Here is a 13398-nt window from a genome sequence, read left to right on the forward strand (position 1 = left end):
GAGCCCCAGCTATGATTTTTTCAGGCGTGGAGGCACTCAACAACCAGAGATAACGTGTGAGAAGCACAGCCTCATAGAGCCTAACTCTTGCCTCTGCTCTCAACCCCAAGCAGCTGGCCGAGCCCTCCCCATGGATGCTCCTGCCTCCTCCCTCCGTTCTGCCCCCACTGCCAGCCTCACTTCCTGAAGCTGAGCTCCAGTCCTATGGGAGCAGGCTCCCTGCTGTCTGCAACAGAAAGCCCAAACTCCTCACCTGGCACTTGGGACCCTCCATTATCCTTATGCCAACCCTCTTCCCAGCCTCATCTCCCATAGTTGCCCTTCCTACGCATCTAGGCTCCAGCCAACACCCCACTTGCTGTTCCCAGACACCCCTGTGTGTTCCTGTCACCATGAATTTGCTCTGACCATTACCTCTCTAGGAACCCCCTAACCCCATCTTACACATCTAAGGCCACCAACCCAGTAGGAGGCCCCATCATCTCTCTCCTGGATCACAGCATCAGCCTCCTAACGGGGCTCCCTGCTCCCTCCACTGCTCTCCTCAGTCATTCCCCACAGCAGCCAATGTGTGATTCAGCTCAAACATCAACAGATCATGTCACTCTCTCGCAGAGGTCCAGACCTCAGGACAAGGGAGTGAGATTAGGAGCATGGCATGTTCGTGAGCAGCCCCGTGAAGGGTTTCTTACACTATGAGAAAATTATACTTAATATGAGCACTTTCAAAATGTCCCCCTCCCATGTAACACTTTCCTTTTATCCTAAATTTCATCAAAGCTTCATAATTAACCTTGTGTGAAGTGGGCATTTTTCCTGCACCCGTGCTCAAAAGAAAGAACAATGTCTTATCATGGGGACTGGGCACAGGGGTCTTGATGGTAGAGCTCAGATGGAGCATCTTGAGGACAGCCATATAGTGGACAACTCTGGACAGAAGTAAAGCAATACCCTCTCTGGCATATTCAAGAAGAAGTGCCAGACTGCTAGTTGTGCCAGACTGCTAGTTGTCTACCCAGCCATTTCCCCCCCCCTTCTTCTCTGCTCACAAGACCCTGATTTTGTTCAGGTTGCAGTTGGTCATGTGTTTTAGGGGAAGTCTTACCCCTTGGAGTATCCACCGGCTCAATCTGGACTTGTCTAAGGTAAACGTGGTGATGATTCCATCACTCTTGCCAGTGATTATTGAGAAACAGGCACAGGATACTTTCCAGGCCAATGAGATGTCCAGAAAAGCCTGCTCAGGGCTTCTGGGAAATAGTTCTTTGTTCTTAAAGAGACAGTGGGAGAGAAATAGCCATTTTCTTCCTCTTAATGTTGTTAGAGTGTGACTCCTGGAAGTGTGACAGACATGTTGGGCTCGGAGGGTACCAGCCTAAGAGAACAAGCCAACCTGCTGAGGATGGCAGAGCCAAAAGGTGGGAATAACCTGGGGGCCTGATGATATCAATGAGCTGCTGAAAGAACCAACCCTGGAACCATTCTTTATACCTGTGGGCGATAACAAATGTCCTCTAAGTTTAACCCTCTTTTCTTTGGGCTCTGTGTTACTTGCAGCCAAATGTATCCTAACTAATAAAGGTGACCCTTATGGGGCAGGAAAAAATTGATTCTTGGTTTTCCCTTTGAGATTTCCTTTGCCATTCTTATTAAAAAAAAGAGTACAGCTGAAAGGTTATCTAGTCCCACCCTTGTTTTATAGAAGGAGAAACCAAGGACCAGAGAAGGTAACGGTTGTACAGTGAGCTAACATCTTAGGCCCTTGTCCAGGGCTCTCACTACACCATTGCTCTTCCCCAGCTTCAAGTGGCTCAGCCGTGGCACAGCTGACTAAGGTAACCCTGACGTTACCCAAGAGAGGCTGTGTTCAGGGTGTACCAAGCGCTTCCACATATGCTGTCCTTTGGATCTTCACAACTGCCCTGGGAAGTAGCAGGTTTCAGGTGTATTTTTTTTTTCAGATGAGAAAACTGAGGTCCAAGAAAAGAGGACAAGCTCAAGGTCACAGACCTTTGCCTGAGAGGGATTCAACCCAGGTGTAACAAAGTTCACAGCAAAATGAATCAAACGTGAGGATTTTTCCTTCCTGGATATGGGGATCAGGAGACTTGCGTGTTGGTTTTGACTGCAGCTCTGGGGAAATCCTGTCTCTTTGGGCCTCTAAGTAGGGTGGATCCTCCACACGCCCCTGACTTACCTCCACAGGGCGTGTGAGGCTTAAAGATAATGTCTGCAAAGTGTGTGGATCTGCTTGCGTCAGATCCTACCAAGTAGGATGGTTAGTGCCAAAGCTGAAGGGGACTGGCTGTTGCTTAAAACGAGCTCTACCATTGTGGGCCTCTTTTCACCCTCCTATCACCCCACCCTGACCCTCCCAGCTTCAGCCAGCATTGGTCCCACCAAGGCGAAAGCTGCAGGAGCAGGCCCGTAGTTTGCAGAACACCTGGGAGAGGCTGTGGGTAGCTGGGTAATTTCCAAATTAGTTGTAGGAGAAACCTAACAAAACAATCTGCAGGCTAAGCATCCCCAGAGCTCTCCATGAGACTGACAGCCTGGAATCCAGCAAGTACAATGCACCGACCACAGGCGGGAGGGCCCTTCCTCCTTGGCGGGAGGAGGGCTGACTTCCTTCCAGCAGGGGCCCGTCCGGGCCTGCAGCGGCCTGATAGGAGAGCGAAACCCCAGAACTGAAACAGGCTTTCCACCCAAATCCCAAACTATAATGAATAGAAACGACTTTCCCGAAACGCTACTGCAAGGTTGGCTGGCCGGAGAATTATGCGCCCTGGTAGACACCTCACTTCTCAGCAAGGGGCTTTCAGGTCTCATTTTGAAGATTCCCTCCTGAATCCATCCTCAGGAAACCTGGGCTGTGCCCCCACTACTCCCTGTAGGCTACACACAAATGCACAAAATGAACCTGGAGTCTGATACACTGTCAGTAATGGTCAAATCTGAACACTGTTTGGTACTTTCCTATTTTCTGAGAGGCTGCCTGCCTTCGTGAGAAAAGCACTGGTTCAAGTCCTGGCTCTGGTACCAGGGCAAGTCTCAGCCTAAACTTCCCCAGCAATAACATGGGTGCAACAGTGCCTTCCCTCTGTGATACCAGTCACAATGGCTAACATTCAGTGAGCTGGCAGGGCAGGCACTACCTAGTGCTTTTCAGTCTCCACAAAATCCCCTGGAGATAGTGACCATGAACTATAAGAAATGGTAGGAGCAGTTTGAAACCAGGCAGTTGGGCACCAGAGCTTCTAGGTGATAACACTTTGCATCATGAGGCTCCTGGTTCACAGAAGCACTAGGCTAGAAGTCAAAAGACTCAGGGCTGCTCTCTGATTGCACGGCCGGCCTTCAAGATGGTGCCGGAGAAAGACAAGAGGCCTAAGAAGTCAACCTGGAAGTTTAGTTTGGATCTTACTCATCCAGGAGAAGATGGAATTTTTGATTCTGGAAATTCTGAACAGTTTCTACGTTGAGAAAGTTAAAGTTTTTCCAGGAAAAACTGGAAATCTTGGGAATGTTGTTCACATTAAAGCCTTCAAGAATAAAATCATGGTTGTTTCTGAGGAACAATTCTCTAAAAGGTATTTGAAATATCTTACCAAGAAATACCTTAAAAAGAATAATCTTGGTGATCAGCTTCGGGGGTTGCATCTGATGAGGAGACTTACGAACTTCGTTACTTCCAGATTAGTCAAGATGAAGGTGGATCTGAGTCTGAGGGGCAGTGAAGCCATCCCTTATAGGCCTTTGCTTGCTGATAAAACAAATGAAGCATACAAGACAAAGAAACATCTAGAAATTGACCCTTAGATTATCAGTGAATGAAAAACACTGTACTCAGGTTAAGCGTTCATCTCTTTAGTTGTATGCTGTTTACATGGTTCTTTAATACTTTCTATAAGCAATATTTAAATAACTTATAGCTGGTAGAATTCTTTCCAGGATTTCTGAAATGTATTGCTTTTTAAAATGTCCTCGAGTTAAAGTGTATAGTGTAGTATAGGAAAAAATGAAGCACAATTTTGGGTATAACTTTAGATAATAAAATATTTAAAATTAAAAAAAAGAAGAAGATTCGGGGCCTCATCCCTCCACAGCCACCAACTTTGTGTGTGACCTTGAATGAGTCCCTTGCCTTTGGCAGTCCCATCTATACACTGGGTACATGTGTGTGCCTGGGGGTTTTCAGATGGACTCTGGTGTCCCTTTAACATAACCTTTGGTGAATCTGAGTCCCCCTCCTCTGAACACAAACATGAGAATGGAATAGCATAATATGAAAGTTTCTGTAAACTGTAGTGTGATAGTTTATTTCCAAGCCCTTCCATGTCTTTATCTCATGAAGTTCTCAAAACAACCTCAAAGTGATTGGGGGTGAAGTGAAATGGGGGAAGTTTTACTGCAATAGTGTTTATAGCATGGGGAGCTAAAGCCCAAAGAGGGGTCACCAGCAATTTCGATGGAGCCCACACTAGACTTGGGACACCAGGCTCTGACCCAGTGCTCTTGCAGTTACACTGTGTGAATTATTACAAATGAATGGATTCCCACAGCATTTTAATGCTGTGCCTGGCATGGTGCCTTGCCTGCAGTAGTGGGTGCTCACAGCATGCAGACCTAGGAAAGTGGCTTGGTAGTACGAAGTATGAGAGCCAACCCCCACCTTGATTACTCAGCCTGGGTCCAGGGGTGCTTAGGATTAGTACACACCCAGATCTGGGCCCAATCTTACAGGCTGCTCAGACCCAGAGTTCTCAGACATAGCCTGGGTCCCCAAGTCCCTGCCCTCCGTCCACAACCTATTAGGTTCACCTTCTAGATAGCTGGCGGTTATCCCAGGCCTGATGTGCCTCACACCCCACCTGTCCCTCCCACCTGCCCCGCAGGGTCTCACACTACGGCTTCCAGTGATCATCCCTCCTGGTATTCACAGCCTGTGTAAGCCCCTCCCACTGAGTCTAGTGACTTGCTTCTAATAAACAGGATATGGGAAAAGTTATAAGATGTCCCTTCCATGATTAGGTTACAAGACACTGTGACTTCCGTCTTGCTGGCACTCACTCTCTTATGTGCTCTAATGAAGCAGGCTGCCATGTTGTAAGATGCAGTACGGAGAGACCAAGATGGTAAGGAACCAAGCGACTTATGAGGAACTGAGATCTTAGTCCAACAGCCTGTAAGAACTAAACCTGCCAGAAACTACGTGAATGAGCTAGGAAGCGAATCCTTCCCAATCACATTTTGAGATGACTGCAGGCTTCTGAGATACCCTGAAGCAGAGGAGCAGAGAAACTGAGATCAGAAATGTTATGATTTTAAGCCCCTAAGCTTTGGGATAATTTGTTATGCAGCAGATAACTGGTACATGGGAAGCACTCTCACTTCCACTATAGTCTCCAGCCAGGCTGCCCCACCTCAACCAGAAGACACACATACACACACATATACGAATGCCTCTTCTCCTTGGGGTGGAAGATTTGAATATTTCTGCTAGGTCAGCCTAGACTTGTTGAGGGGACTCTGAAGCCTGGGGATCCCCCCAGCCTTGTGCACTCCTTTTTTTTTTTTTTTTTTGGCTTCAACATGCGGCATGTGGGATTTTAGTTCCCCAACCAGGGATTAAACTCATGCCCCCTTGCATTGGGAGCACGGAGTCTTAACCACTGGACTGCCAGGGAAGTCCGTTTTTTTTTCTTGTGCACTCCTGACATTCAGAGGAAGCAAAGAGACTGGGGAGCCCCCTTGAGATGACAAAGGGAAGGAGGGCCAGGAGAGCTGCCCCCAAGGAGCCTAGGCCTATCCTTAGGACCCCTGCTTGCCCAGCCAAGTTTCACAATATCTGAGTCCACCCTGCAGCCTTTGGAACAATGAATATGTACAGTGTCAATAAATGCAGATTCAACCTACTTTCTTTTGGCCTTTAAGTCTGACATTAAGATTAGAATTAATTGCTCCCAAAAGGAAATGAGTAACACATGTTACAACCTTAAGCGAGAGGCTTACCTTTGGAGACCTCAGCCAACCCCAGTCTGGGCTGGGCTTTTCTCAGAATTACATCCATGATTTCTGTTCCACGCTGGGTCTGGGTGCTGTTTGAGAGAAAGGCAGTGTTTCCTAACACTCCCTTCTTCTGGATTATTTAGATTCCAAGGGGAATCCAGAAACTACATGACGCCATGGCAAGATCTTTCGGACTGTGCCATGGAAAACTTAGGCAAGATCGGCCATGTTTTTAAGCAGGGCTGTGAGTTAAAAACAAACCAACAGCACATGGGTCAGCCAGGAAATCCAGGATGGGTAGCAGCATGTGTGAAGACAGCTTAGCCAATACTATGCTCACTATGAGTCAGGAGTGTCATGAAGCTGCCAAAATAATGAACTTGGAGACTGTATTAAAAGAAGTAGAGTGCTCAGAGCAAGGAGGTGATGGCCCCGCCTGACTTTGCCCTGTTCAGGGTGTCTGGATTGGCCCTGAGCTTCACATTTTTTGAGGGACATTGATCAACTGGAATGTATCATGAGAAGACAATCAGGATGGGGAAGGGGCTGCAGCCTGTGTCCTGGGAGGACCACTTGGAAGAATTAGGCTTGTGTAGCCTGAAGAAAGTCAGACTGCAGCACAATGTCCTTTCTTCAAGTCCCTGAGTAGTTTCCAGGACAGAGATGCTGCAAGAGGGGCACACTGATAGCATCAATGCCGTGTAGCAACAGACTTCAGTCAATAAAAGGAAGAAGCTTCAAAGAGTCAGAGGTAGACAAGGGTGATACTGGCTGGCTCAGGCAATAAAAAACTCCCCATTCTGGAGGGATGTCCAAACACAGATGAAAAAACAGATGGAGAGGTTCACAGAACAGAAGGGAAAGCTGAGGAATCAGGTCTTAAAAAGGACAGAATTGGGGCTTCCCTGGTGGCGCAGTGGTAGAGAATCTGCCTGCCGATGCAGGGGACATGGGTTCAAGCCCTGGTCTGGGAGGATCCCACATGCCGCGGAGCAACTGGGCCCGTGAGCCACAACTACTGAGCCTGCGTGTCTGGAGCCTGTGCTCCGCAACAAGAGAGGCCGCGACAGTGAGAGGCCCGTGCACGGCGATGAAGAGTGGCCCCCGCTCGCCGCAACTAGAGAAAACCCTCGCACAGAAACGAAGACCCAACACAGCCCAAAATAAATAAATAAATAAATAAATTTATATATATATAAAAAAAAGGACAGAATTCAGGGCAGCAGCTAATAGATGAGCTTTTCTGAGTGTCACTGTCAGGATGAATCAGGTTGTCAGTAATTTGAACTCACATTCAAACTCCAGGGAGACTGCCTGACTGATCCCTCTGGTATCACACACCCCTCTTGGCTAGCAGGGGACAGGGTACATTGACCAACAGATAGTCCAATCATGACCACACACATTGAAGGAGGGTGGGGATTTCCACAAAGCAAAATCAGGAAGATGTTATCAAAAGAAAGGGATGCTGTACCAGCATAATAAAGGGATTTGTGTCTTGCTTTTGCCAGGATAAGTCGACAGGACTTGTCAAGGGGACTCTAAAATCTGTTCCTCCAATTATATGTTAATTATATCTCAATGAAGCTGGGGGGAAAATGAAATAAAATAAAAATCCGTTCCTCCGATCTTTTCCATTATAGTGAGAGTAATGATTTCCCTGACCCTATAAAAGGCCCACAAACTGTATCAAGATCAAGGTCCTGGGTAACATTGACACTTTGAGATGTGGGTACAGACATCTTGGTGGAAAAAACACTGGAACGTCTGTTTCCATCAGCAACGAGAACCAAACACCCTTAAAGAACTTTCCAATGGAAACAACTAAAATATCTGGATGAAATATCTTTTAAAATGCATTGCTGGGGCTTCCCTGGTAGTGCAGTGGTAAAGAATCTGCCTGTCAATGCAGGGGACTCCGGTTTGAGCCCTGGTCCGGGAAGATCCCACATGCTGCAGAGGAACTAAGCCCGTGCACCACAACTACTGAGCCCACGAGCCACAACTACTGAGCCTGCGCGCCTAGAGCCCATGCTCTGCAGCAAGAGAAGCCACCGCAATGAGAAGCCCACACACCGCAACGAAAAGTAGCCCCGCTTGCTGCAACTAGAGAAAGCCCATGCGCAGCAACGAAGACCCAACGCAGCCAAAGAAAAAAAAAATCTAGGGCCTATTTTAGGTTGAGAATGTACAAGGAGACTATACAAAAGTTGGGATTTCCAAAGGTATACATACTCAGGATAAGGGTGAATAAAATGCATTTTCTATTTCTTTTTTGTTTGTTTTTCGTTTCTTTTTTTTTTTGTTTCTTTTTTTTTAACGCATTTTCTTTTTGCCTTATATCCCAGACTTGAAGCTGAAGAAACTGGCAACCTGAAAACACCAAAGGGCACAGACAAAAATGCCTCCCAAAAGCCTGCTCTCCTCAGCCAAACAAGCAGGAAAAGGGCAGCCCAGCAAGACAGAAGACTACTCCAGTCAAACACCACAGAAAAACTGTGACCCACCCACACCCACACCAACAATGGCCAAGTGGGGAGCACGGACCCAATTACATGCTGTTGTGGTAAAATGAATGACGGTCCACAAAGACACCCAGGTCCTAATCCCTGGAACCTGCAAATATTACCTTATGGCAAAGGGGTCTTTAATGTGATTAAGTTAAGAATCTTGAAATGGGGAGATTATCCTGGATTGTCCAGGTAGGTCCTAAATGTAATCACCAATGTCCTTATAAGAGAGGGGGAGAGGGAGATTTAACACAGAAATAGGAGATGTGACAACGAGAGCATGAGATCAGAATGATGTGGCCATGAGCCAAGGAATACTAGCAACCTCTAGAAGTTGGAAGAGACAAAGAATAGATTCTCTCCTGGAGCCTCAAGACGGTGCTAGCCTTGCCAACACCTTGATTTTAGCCCAGTGAAACTGATTTTGGACTTCTGACCTCCAGAACTGCGAGAGAATAAATATGTGGTGTTTTAGCTCACCAAGTTTGTGGTAATTTGTTTTAGCAGCTATAGGAAGTTAACATAGCTATCTATCAGAAACTTACTTCTAATATAGCAATATAGGCAAGTTGAAAGTAAAAGGATCAAAAATATATATCATAAAAACATTAATCAAACAAAACAGGAGGGCTATATTAATATCAGGTAAAGTAGGCTTCAGAACAAAGAAAATTCCTAGGAACAGAGAAGGACTTTACCTAATGACAAAAGGGTAAACCCACCAACAACATTTAGCAATCCTAAATGTGTATGCACCAAACAACCGAGCTACAAAATATGTGAAGCAAAACTGATAGAACTGAAATGAGAAAGAAACAAATTCACAATTATAACTGGAGACTTCAACAACCCTCTCTCAATAATTGATAGAACAAGTAGACAGAAAATTGGCAAAGATATAGAACAACTCAGTGATACCATCATACAAGAGGATGTAGTCAACATTTGTAGAACACTCCACCCAATAACAGCAGAATACACCTGCTATTCAAATGCCTATGGAAGATGTGCCAGAACAGACCATCTCCTGGGCCATAAAAACAAACCTCAATAAATTTAAGAGAATTGATATCATACAGACTTAGCTCTCCAAAGTTCTCTGAGAGAGATAACAAGAAGATCTCCAAATACTTGGAAACTGCACAGCACATTTCTAAATAGTCCACGGGTAAAAGAGAAAGTCTCAGGGAAAAAAAAAATTACCAATGGAAGTGAATGAAAATGAAAATACAACATGTCAAAACTTGTGGGAAATAGCAAAAGAACTGCTAAGAGGGAAATTTATATCACTAAAGGCATACATTAGAAAAAAGGAAAAATCTCAAATCAATGACCTAAGCTTCCACCTCAAGAAAACAGAAAAAAAGATAATAGCGTCAATAATATTATAACTCTGTATGGTGACAGATGGTAACTAGTCTTATCATGGTCATCATTTTGTAATATATAGAAATATCGGGGCTTCCTTGGTGGTGCAGTGGTTGAGAGTCCATCTGCCGATGCAGGGGACACGGGTTCGGGCCCCGGTCCAAGAAGATCCCACATGCCGCAGAGCAGCTGGGTCCGTAAGCCATGGCCGCTGAGCCTGCGCGTCTGGAGCCTGTGCTCCGCAACGGGAGAGGCCACAACAGTGAGAGGCCCGCGTACCGCAAAAAAAAAAAAGCAATCCAACAGAGGAAAGATACCCTTTTCAACAAATGGTGCTGGAGCAACTGGACATCCACAGTCAAAACACAAAAAAAAACCCTCAACCTAAATCTCATACTTTATGCAAAAATTAACTTTAAATGGATAATGGACTTAAACATAAAATGTAAAACTACAGAACTTTTAGAAAAAAACATGGGAGAAAATCTTTGGGATGTAGGACTAGGCAAGCAAAAAGTTCTTAGACTTGACATCAAAGCACAATGCATAAGAGAAAAAAAAATTGCTAAATAGGACTTTGTTAAAGTTAAAAACATTTGTCTAGGAAAGATCCTGTTAAAAGGAAGAAAAGACAAGCCACAAACCAGAAGAAAATATTTTCAAATCACATATTTGACAAAAGATTCATATGTAGTACATATACAACTCTCAAACTCAACAGTAAGAAAACAATCCAACTAGAAAATGGACAAAAGAGATATTGCACCAAAGAGGATAGATACATAGGTGACAAATAAACACATGAAAAGATGTTCAACATCATTAGCCATTAGGGAAATGCAAATTAAAACCACAATGAAATATCACTGCATACCTATCACAACGGCTATAATAAAAAAAAAAAACAGCGACAACACCAAATGTTGGCAAGGAGTCAAAGAAACTGGATCATTCATAAAATGCTGACAGGAATGTAAAATGGTACTGCCACTCTAGAAAACAGTTTGGCGGTTTCTTATAAAGCTAAACATATAACAACAATGTGACTCAGCAATTGCACTCCTGGGCATTTATCCCAGAGAAATAAAGATTATGTTCACACTAAAACCTGTATATGAATATTTATAGCAGCTTATTCGTAATAGCGAAACTTCTGAAAAAAAAACAGATGTCTTTCAATGGGTAAATAGTTAAACTTTGGTACACCTGTATCATGGAATAATACTTAGTAATAAAAAGGAATAAACTACCAATACACACAACAACTTGGAATAACCTCCAGAGAATTATGCTGAGTGAAAAAAGCCAATTCCAACAGGTAACATGTTGTACGATTGCATTTATATAACATTATTGAAATGAAAAAAATATAGTAATGGAGAACAACAGCTCAGAGATTGCCAAGGGTTAAGGAGAGGGTGCAGTTGGGAGTGAAGTGGGTGTGAATATGAAAGGAAACAGGAGGGCTTCCCTGGTGGCACAGTGGTTGAGAGTCCGCCTGCCGATGCAGGGGACACGGGTTTGTGCCCCGGTCTGGGAGGATCCCACATGCCGCAGAGCGGCTGAGCCCGTGAGCCATGGCCACTGGGCCTGCGCGTCCGGAGCCTGTGCTCTGCAATGGGAGAGGCCACAGCAGTGAGAGGCCCGCGTACCGCAAAAATAAATAAATAAATAAGGAAACAGGAGAGATCCTTGTGGTGATTGGCATGTTGTGTATCTTGAGTATATGAACGTTGCTATCCTAGTTGTGTTATTATACTATTGTTTTATAAGATGTTACTATTGGGGGAAATTGAGTAAAGGGTACATAGGATCTCTCTTATTTCTTTGTCTTTTTTTTTTTTCTGTATTTCTTAAAAGTGAATCTACAATTATTTTAAAGTATTAAGTTTTGACATAAAAATAAATCAGGTTAGGGAGTTCCCTGGTGGTCCAGTGGTTAGGACTCCACGCTTTCACTGCTGTGGCCCCAGGTTCAATCCCTGGTTGGGGAACTAAGATCCCATAAGCCACAGTGAGAGACAAAAAAAAAAAAAAAATCAGGTTAATAAAATAAACCCTCTCTAGCTGTGATAATATCAGACAAAATCTTTTATGGCCCAAAACAAACAAACTAAACCTCACTAGAGATAATGTGGGTCACTTTATAATAATAACACTTTCAGTTCACCAAGAACATAATAACATTCTAAACTTGTCTGCACCTAACAACTTAGCTTTAAAATATACAGAGCAAGGAATCCAATTTGGAAAAGAAGAAGTACAACTGTCACTGTTTGCAGATGACATGATACTATACATAGTAAATCCTAAAGATGTCACCAGAAAACTACTAGAGCTAATCAATGAATTTAGTAAAGTTGCAGTATACAAAATTAATACACAGAAATCTTTTGCATTCCTATATACTAGCAATGAAAGATCAGAAAGGGAAATTAAGGAAACAACCCCATTTACCATTTCAACAAAAAGAGTAAAATACCTAGGAATAAACCCACCTACGGAGGCAAAAGAAAGTTTTCTGTATCCAGAAAACTATAAGATACTGACAAAAGAAATCAAAGATGACAGAAATCAAAGATGACACACAGAATTGGAGAGATATACCATGTTCTTGGATTGGAGGAATCAATACTGTGAAAATGACTATACTACCCAAAGCAATCCACAGATTCAATGCAATCCCTATCAAATTATCAATGGCATTTTTCACAGAATAAGAATAAAAAATTTTACAATTTGTATGGAAACACAAAAGACACCGAATAGGGGCTTCCCTGGTGGCGCAGTGGTTGAGAGTCCGCCTGCCGATGCAGGAGACAAGGGTTCATGCCCCGGTCTGGGAAGATCCCACATGCCGCAGAGCGGCTTGGCCCATGTGCCATGGCCGCCAGGCCTGCGCGTCCGGAGCCTGTGCTCCACAACGGGAGAGGCCACAACAGTAAGAGGCCCGCGCACCGTAAATAGCCAAAGCCATCTTGAGAAAGAAAAATGGAGCTGGAGGAATCAGGCTCCCTGACTTCAGACTATACTACAAAGCTACAGTAATCAAGACAGTATGGTACTGGCACAAAAACAGAAATACAGATCAATGGAACAGCATAGAAGGCCCAGAGATAAACCCACGCACCTATGGTCAACTAATCTATGACAAAGGAGGCAAGGATATACAATGGAGAAAAGACAGCCTCTTCAATAAATAGTGACGGGAAAACTGGACAGCTACATGTAAAAGAATGAAATTAGAACACTCCCTAACACCATACACAAAAATAAACTAAAAATGGATTAAAGACCTAAATATAAGGCCAGACACTATAAAACTCTTAGAGGAAAACATAGGCAGAACACTCTTTGACATAAATCGCAGCAAGATCTTTTTTGACCCACCTCCTAGAGTAATGAAAATAAAAACAAAAATAAACAAATGGGACCTAATGAAACTTAAAAGTTTTTGCACAGCAAAGGAAACCATAAACAAGATGAAAAGACAACCCTCAGAATGGGAGAA

General features: G+C 44.1%; 1 pseudogene; it reads left to right on the forward strand.

Annotated features, from left to right (window-relative positions):
• The first annotated feature begins 3341 nt into the window (after window positions 1-3341).
• On the forward strand, window positions 3342-3737 carry LOC101282653 (60S ribosomal protein L22-like 1; annotated as a pseudogene).
• Window positions 3738-13398: the final 9661 nt, after the last annotated feature.

The sequence above is a fragment of the Orcinus orca genome, chromosome 6 (assembly GCF_937001465.1).
Source record: "Orcinus orca chromosome 6, mOrcOrc1.1, whole genome shotgun sequence".
In the NCBI taxonomy this organism is placed as follows: Eukaryota; Metazoa; Chordata; class Mammalia; order Artiodactyla; family Delphinidae; genus Orcinus; species Orcinus orca.